Genomic DNA, 6,444 nt, shown 5'->3' with positions numbered 1-6,444 from the left:
ATACAGCTTTCTCACAAGTATGGACAACCATACAAAGAACTGAGGAAAAATATAAGAAAGATGTAGATAAACATCGTAGACATGTGTATTTCAAAGAAGGTGATTGGGTACTTCTCAAGTTTGAGAAGACACCTTCGGAAGCAACCCGGCACAAGGAAGGCAAGTGCCCAAAGTTGTCTCCTAGGTACTATGGGCCATTCCAAGTGTTGGAATGGATTAATGAGGTGGCTTTTAGGCTTGCTTTTCTTGAGCATTGGCGCATGCATAATTCTTTTCATGTTAGCCTCCTCAAGAAATATGGCGCGCTAAGCTGCTTATTGAGCATCAACCTAAAATTGATGAGCTTGAAGAAGTACTTCAACCAGACCAGATTGTTTTCCATAAGGAACGGAGAGCTGTTGGTGACAGGCTTATCTGCAGGTTTCTTGTGAAGTTTAAGAACTACCCTACTTTAGATGCGAAGTGGGTAGAGGAAGACTACTTCAAGGATTATCCAGATCTTCTACATCTTTATTTCACCACAGTTGCAGACAATTGATTAGAAGCTGAGGAGAATGTCATATTCCTGACTATACACATGGAGGAACACCATCAAAGGATAGGTATAGACCTTGGTGTGTGTTCCAAGAATGGTTTAGTACATGTGGAAGGACTCCATGGACGGATTGAGATCCTAGTGTGAGTTCCTGGCATGGTTTGCTACATGTGGAAGGGCTCCATGGAAGGATTAATATCCTAGTGTGAGGTCCTCGCATGGCTCAGTAGTAGTACACATGTGGAAGGGCTCCATGGAAGGATTAATATCCTAGTGTGAGGTCCTCGCATGGCTGAGTAGTACATGTGGAAGGGCTTCATTGAAGGAGGGTAGATACCCTGGTGAGAGTTCCTAGCTTGGTCATGTAGTCTCATGGAAGGGTGGACACCCTGGTGAGCATTCCTTGTACCTGTATCGGCGGTGCCCGAGAGAGCTTCTATACAGGGTGAATAAGTTGGGAGATGGAATCCAGAATATTATGCATAAACCATTTGTGTGATTTGGCATGCATAAATGACTTGTCTTCGTTGCCTAGACAATGCTTGGTATTTCTACATGTGATGGGGGGGACACTTGGGAACCCTGTGGATGCCTGTGTGTGCACACCTGTCTGGGACTGAGGCAGTCACTCTTATGTGTTTTGCAAGTGGTAAGTGACCCCGAACTCAATTCTTCTCTACACTTGGGGTGACCTGTCTGGCATGTTTATGGGCTAAAAACAGAGTTGTTCAGTCCAATTCAACAAGGTTCTTCGTGACAAAATCGACGGCAAAAGTATTTAAACCTACGTGACACGTATAGCTCTAAGGATGGAACCTTTGGGTGGCCAGATCTAAGGTTTTCATGGCTGGTTATGTTGAGATGTCAAGCACAATATGAGCTGACACTAACGAGGCCCCTACGAGACCGTTCGACATTTACATCACTGGTCGGGTTTGGTAGCTGGCATCGACGTATCTTCGCCAGAGATTCTACAGCTTGACTACACCAACTAGTGCACACCTACCCACTCAACTTAGCGTTTCACATTATGGACCGGATGTACAAAGTACTTAATTATTTCCTAAGTATTTAAAAGCAAACAAATCTTAGTTCCTCACCAAGGCAGCAAATTTTGATCATGCATAAGAAGATCCTCCTCTCCAAGACAAGACGAGAAGTTTCAAATCCGACATTGTTGAACGGTTTGTCCGCATGCACTGCCAACCCGCTCACAAGGGGATACATGTGAGGATGATCTTCTAACCTGGTGCCCTGGTCCAACGAGCTATCTAGAGCAGTCTCACCAGTGTTGGGTCAGCAGCCGAGTATGCAGGCAAAGGCAGGCCCTCCCGAGGTGCCCCATGTTGTGGCAAAGGAAGCACTACCCGGCCGGGAGGCATGAGAACTCCACTCCATAGTCACGATGCAACGGGAATGGGAATAGCCCATGCCGTCCGATCGAGAATAGCATATAGGCATTAGGGAACGGGAACGAGAATGCCACATCAACACACACACACACACATAAAGCTATTGATCTTTCATTTAAAACATGACAAACACCATACATTATACATAGCCATTAATCACGAGACTTGAGTACTTAAGAAAAATAGAAATAGATCCAAATTCCACAATCAACTTTTGAAACTTCAAACAATACAAAGAGATCTACAATACCCAAGAGCTACAAAGATAGATGCAATATGCATGAGCAAATCCCAAATGTCAAATGACAAAAAACTACAAGATGGAGTACAACATATCAAATGTCAAGATCAGCAACTAAATCATCACCTGCTCTGGAAGAACTCCCAATCTCAGCATCATGGTCCTCGGCCATTTGCACTGCATCATCATCTGAATCTAAAGAACGGTGGGCCTCACACAGAAGGAGCACGAGAGGGGGAGTTATGCACACACAGAGGCGGGGGAGGGGAGGTGCGCAAAGGAGGAGTGGATGGAGAGGGAAGGTGCAAACAAGAGGTGCTTGCAAGGGTATGCGGGAAAGAGCTCCTACTTTTTCTATTGTTAAGATTCCAGTTGCATTAGTAGCGGGAGTTTCAACGATCAAGCGAGTTGCCCTTGTTGGGTCAGGAACTCTGGGGAGAACCAAGAATCTAGCTCCTACCATTTCTAACATGCAAGTGATGCGAGAAGTCTTGATAGAGTGGTTTTAACTACTAGTTCTCATTTACTTTGTGGCTATTAATGTCAATGAGTTTTCTCAAAACATCTTGAAAGGCAAGATGAAAAAAGCACAGAGGAAACATACCAAGAAGACACATTTTGAAAGGCAAGATAAAAAGAGCTCTAAGAAAACATACCACCAACAAAAGTGACATGGGGTTGGCATGTACTGCCAACCCTGACAACAATCAGCTAGGTAGGTAGGGGTGTCATATGCACCCACTGCACTAAAGATGCCACATGGCCCATTCTGCTGAGTAGTGCACAGCTAGATACCTTTTGGATACGCACGAAGCATGCTGCGAGCCCCAGTCTAGGAATAAGTCACCAGTTGGCATCATGTTTAGGATTGTTAGTGCCGTAACTGCGTTGTCACGTACACCGTTAGTAGTGTGTTGTCCCGCACATAGATACAACCCACTGGAATTTATCAGGCTAAGAGTTGGGCAACCAATACAGAGTCAAAAATTCTAGGACCACGAAGACACATTCTGAAAGGCAAGATAAAAAGATCATGGAGAACACATACGAAGATCACCGACAAAAGAAACATGGGGATGTCCACTCTTCAGACTCTCGTAGATAGCTATGTCATCTACCAAATCGGACCAAATCCATAGTCTATCGATGGATACCAAAGCTGGTGGAATTATCGTTTAAGCAGACGGATCTGAGTTCCTCAGTGAGTTCCTCAGGAGGAAGGCAGCAAATTTTGATCGTGCAGCAGAAGATCCTCCACTCCAAGACAAGACCAGAAGTTTCAGACGTGGCATTGTCGACGCTCTATGCGCATGCACTGCCGAACCCGTCGATCAGTTAAGTGAGTAGGGATGTGACATGCACCCACTGAACTGGGATGCCACATGGCCCATTATGTGGATTAGTGCTGCACAGTTAGATATCTTTTGGATACACACGAAGCATGTCGTGAGCAGGAATAAGTCGCCAGTTGCCATCACGCTAGGACAGTTGGTGCCGTAAGTGCGTTGTCCCCCGCATACGCTCAGTAGCGTGTTGTCCTGCACATAGATACAGACCACTTGAATTGATCAGTTCTTCAATTCCTGCAACAAGCAAAGACACTAGGGCACAGCCAAGTAGCCGCCCTGCAAATAAGAGATGAGCTTAGTTGTTCTACCTTGGCTCCTACAAGCAAGCCGAGCATTTCTTCGGAAGCTCTTCTTTTGCCAAGGGGTATGCCTTACGTGGGTAGTTGGGACCCAATCCCTGTCCTCTCTCTACATGTTATACCCTGTCCACTCTCTACATACACATCTTTCTCCTTATATGTGAGATTCCTCACGTCAACGCGCGCCTTAACCATCATCCATCCATCCGCAACATACAGTAAAGTAACAACTATTCCGCAGGAGGAGTGTTGTCAAGTGGTGCTATCTGCTGCTGCCGAGTAGTAGAGAAAAAGGAAGTGCATTCGTTCAGGAAGAAGGGAATGTACCAGTGTGTGAGGAGAGGCAAATGCGCTGGCCACCACAGAAGGGGCCGCCCTGTTGAGGTGAACAGCCCGCCTCAAAGGGGGCGTCGTCAAGAGCGGCGATGAAAAAGCTCCAGCCCCAACCACGTTGAGTGCAGAGCTATAGAACCAGTCAGCAATAGCAGAGGAGGAAAGGCTCACAGCAGGCAGTTTTGCCTAAAATGCCTCCTGCCACCGTCCTTCTCTGGCAGAGATTTGCCAGTCTCCTCCCGCTTCTGGTGATGATAGAGAGCTAGCTCCCCACTCATCGTGGCCATGGCTGGGGTGCTGATGGTGGTTGGTTTGTATCTGAGCGAAACAAATTTGGACTGTACAACAAGACCTTCATCGCTAGTCCCCAGACACACATGCTGCTCGTTTTGTAGCTCGCTTGGGGAGCCCCCCCCGTGAAGGAGAGGGCCCGCTGCAAAAATTGGGATACGGTGCTTGTGTTGGGCCGAGCACACGGTATTCTTTAGTAAAAGGCGAAAGAATAGTTCGCTTTGTGCTCAACCCACACCATCCATGGCCTTACGCCATCATCAACCGAGAGCTTATATACGTAGCTACCCTCCACACATCCTAGCTCACCTGGAAGCTATGTGGGATAGAATCACATCATCATGTAGATCGATCCCCAACCTAGCACAATGCTAACTAAGTATGGAAAGCTTCTCAAAACCATATTTATTTAATAGCTAATCATCTCTAGTTTCATGATGGAGTTTATGGTTGCCATCTCTACTTCACATGGTGCTATATCTACACACAACCTTGCCATTTCATCTTTGTTGAGTGCCCCTCCTCTTGCCACACGCTTCAACCTAGGTCTCACTACCGAGAGCTATCTATGGAAAGATTCATTTTCTTTGAGCCCCCTTAAGGCTGCCTCTTTGAGCCTCCTTTACAACCCCTTTCAGTGTCAAGCTACTTTGGAACCACCTTAAGCTCCTTGAGTTTTAGCTTCTTAAAAGCCTTAACCTCTCTTTTTCAACCCTTTGACAACCTTCAAGCCCCCATAAACTTCCTTAGACCTCTTTCCTTCCCATAGCTTTGTGTAGCTCGATAAGATTCCTTTGTACCCTCTAAAAGTGCTGATAAGCCTTTTTGTTCAACTTTTTACACCTCCCCGCCCCGCGATTCCTTTAAGGCTCCTAACCTTGAGCCTTCCCGCCCCCGCGATTCCTTTAAGGCTCCTAGCCTTGAGCCCCTTGTAGCACATTTTCGGCTTCACAAAGTTCTTGAGCCTCTTTTTGAATAGTTCTGCAACGCATTAGAGAATTTTCAAAATCACATTGCTCAAAGTTGTAATATGTCAAATTTGCACTTGTGGAAAGCACATGAGTACTTTCACTTTGAAGCACATCGTATAGGGTGGAGAATTACTCTATTTAAATAGTTTTGCAAATCACATTGCTTGCAGTTGTAATATATCAAATTTGCACTTGTGGAAAGCACACTAGTGCTACTGCTGCTGTTGGACTTTCACTTTCAAATACCTTGTTTTACAAATGTTGGGTAGACGCTTTGAATCAAATTTGCATCATGTACATATGATAAGTTTCATAGAGTTGAAGTCAAGTCTCTACTACTCCTTGTTTGCAAAGCTTGTTTTTTTCTAATGACCATTGATGAGGTATGGTCAAAACTTGTTTTTTTCTAATGACCATTGAGGAGGTATGGCAAAAGGTCCACGTTACGTAGCTCTAAGGATTTTCTCTTATAGGGGGATGAACCCTGTGGATTCCCAAGTCTCTACCACTCCTTGTTGCAAAGCTTGTTTTCTAATGACCATTGATGAGGTATGGCAAAAAGGTCCATGTTCAGTGGTTCGAAATAGCTCTAAGGATTTACTCTTTTAGGGGGATGAACCCAGTCCATGCCCAAGTCTCTACCACTCCTTGTTGTGCAAAGCTTGTTTTCTAATGACCATTGATGAGATATGGCAAAAGGTCCACGTTAAGTAGTTCAAAATAGCTCTAAGGATTTACTGTTATAGGGGGATGAACCTAGTCCATGAAAAGTTAATATGACGAGTTTTTATTATACCTTTTCTTGAGGGAATATAGTTTTTATTATTGGAGATATGGTATGCCTTGTCAATTCAACCAAGGTGTTTAACATGACGTATCATGGGCTATTTATACACTTTGTACCTCATCACACAAGGCGCACTTGTGGAAAGCACACTAGTGCTGCTGCTATTGGACTTTCACTTTCAAATACCTTGTTTTACAAATGTTGGGTAGACGCTTTGAATCAAATT

At 45.0% G+C, this 6,444-nt stretch overlaps 1 non-coding gene across 1 annotated transcript; it reads right to left on the bottom strand.

Annotated features, from left to right (window-relative positions):
* Positions 1-4,575: 4,575 nt before the first annotated feature.
* LOC147639377 (U5 spliceosomal RNA) lies at positions 4,576-4,701 on the bottom strand. The gene has a single exon (XR_015265296.1). It is a non-coding gene; the product is annotated as a U5 spliceosomal RNA (small nuclear RNA).
* Positions 4,702-6,444: the final 1,743 nt, after the last annotated feature.

The sequence above is a fragment of the Cibotium barometz genome, chromosome 4 (assembly GCF_041138505.1).
Source record: "Cibotium barometz isolate CiBa-2024 chromosome 4, ASM4113850v1, whole genome shotgun sequence".
Taxonomy (NCBI): domain Eukaryota; kingdom Viridiplantae; phylum Streptophyta; class Polypodiopsida; order Cyatheales; family Cibotiaceae; genus Cibotium; species Cibotium barometz.
Note: the sequence above shows the minus strand (reverse complement) of the source record. Positions and strands in the feature narration are given on the sequence as shown.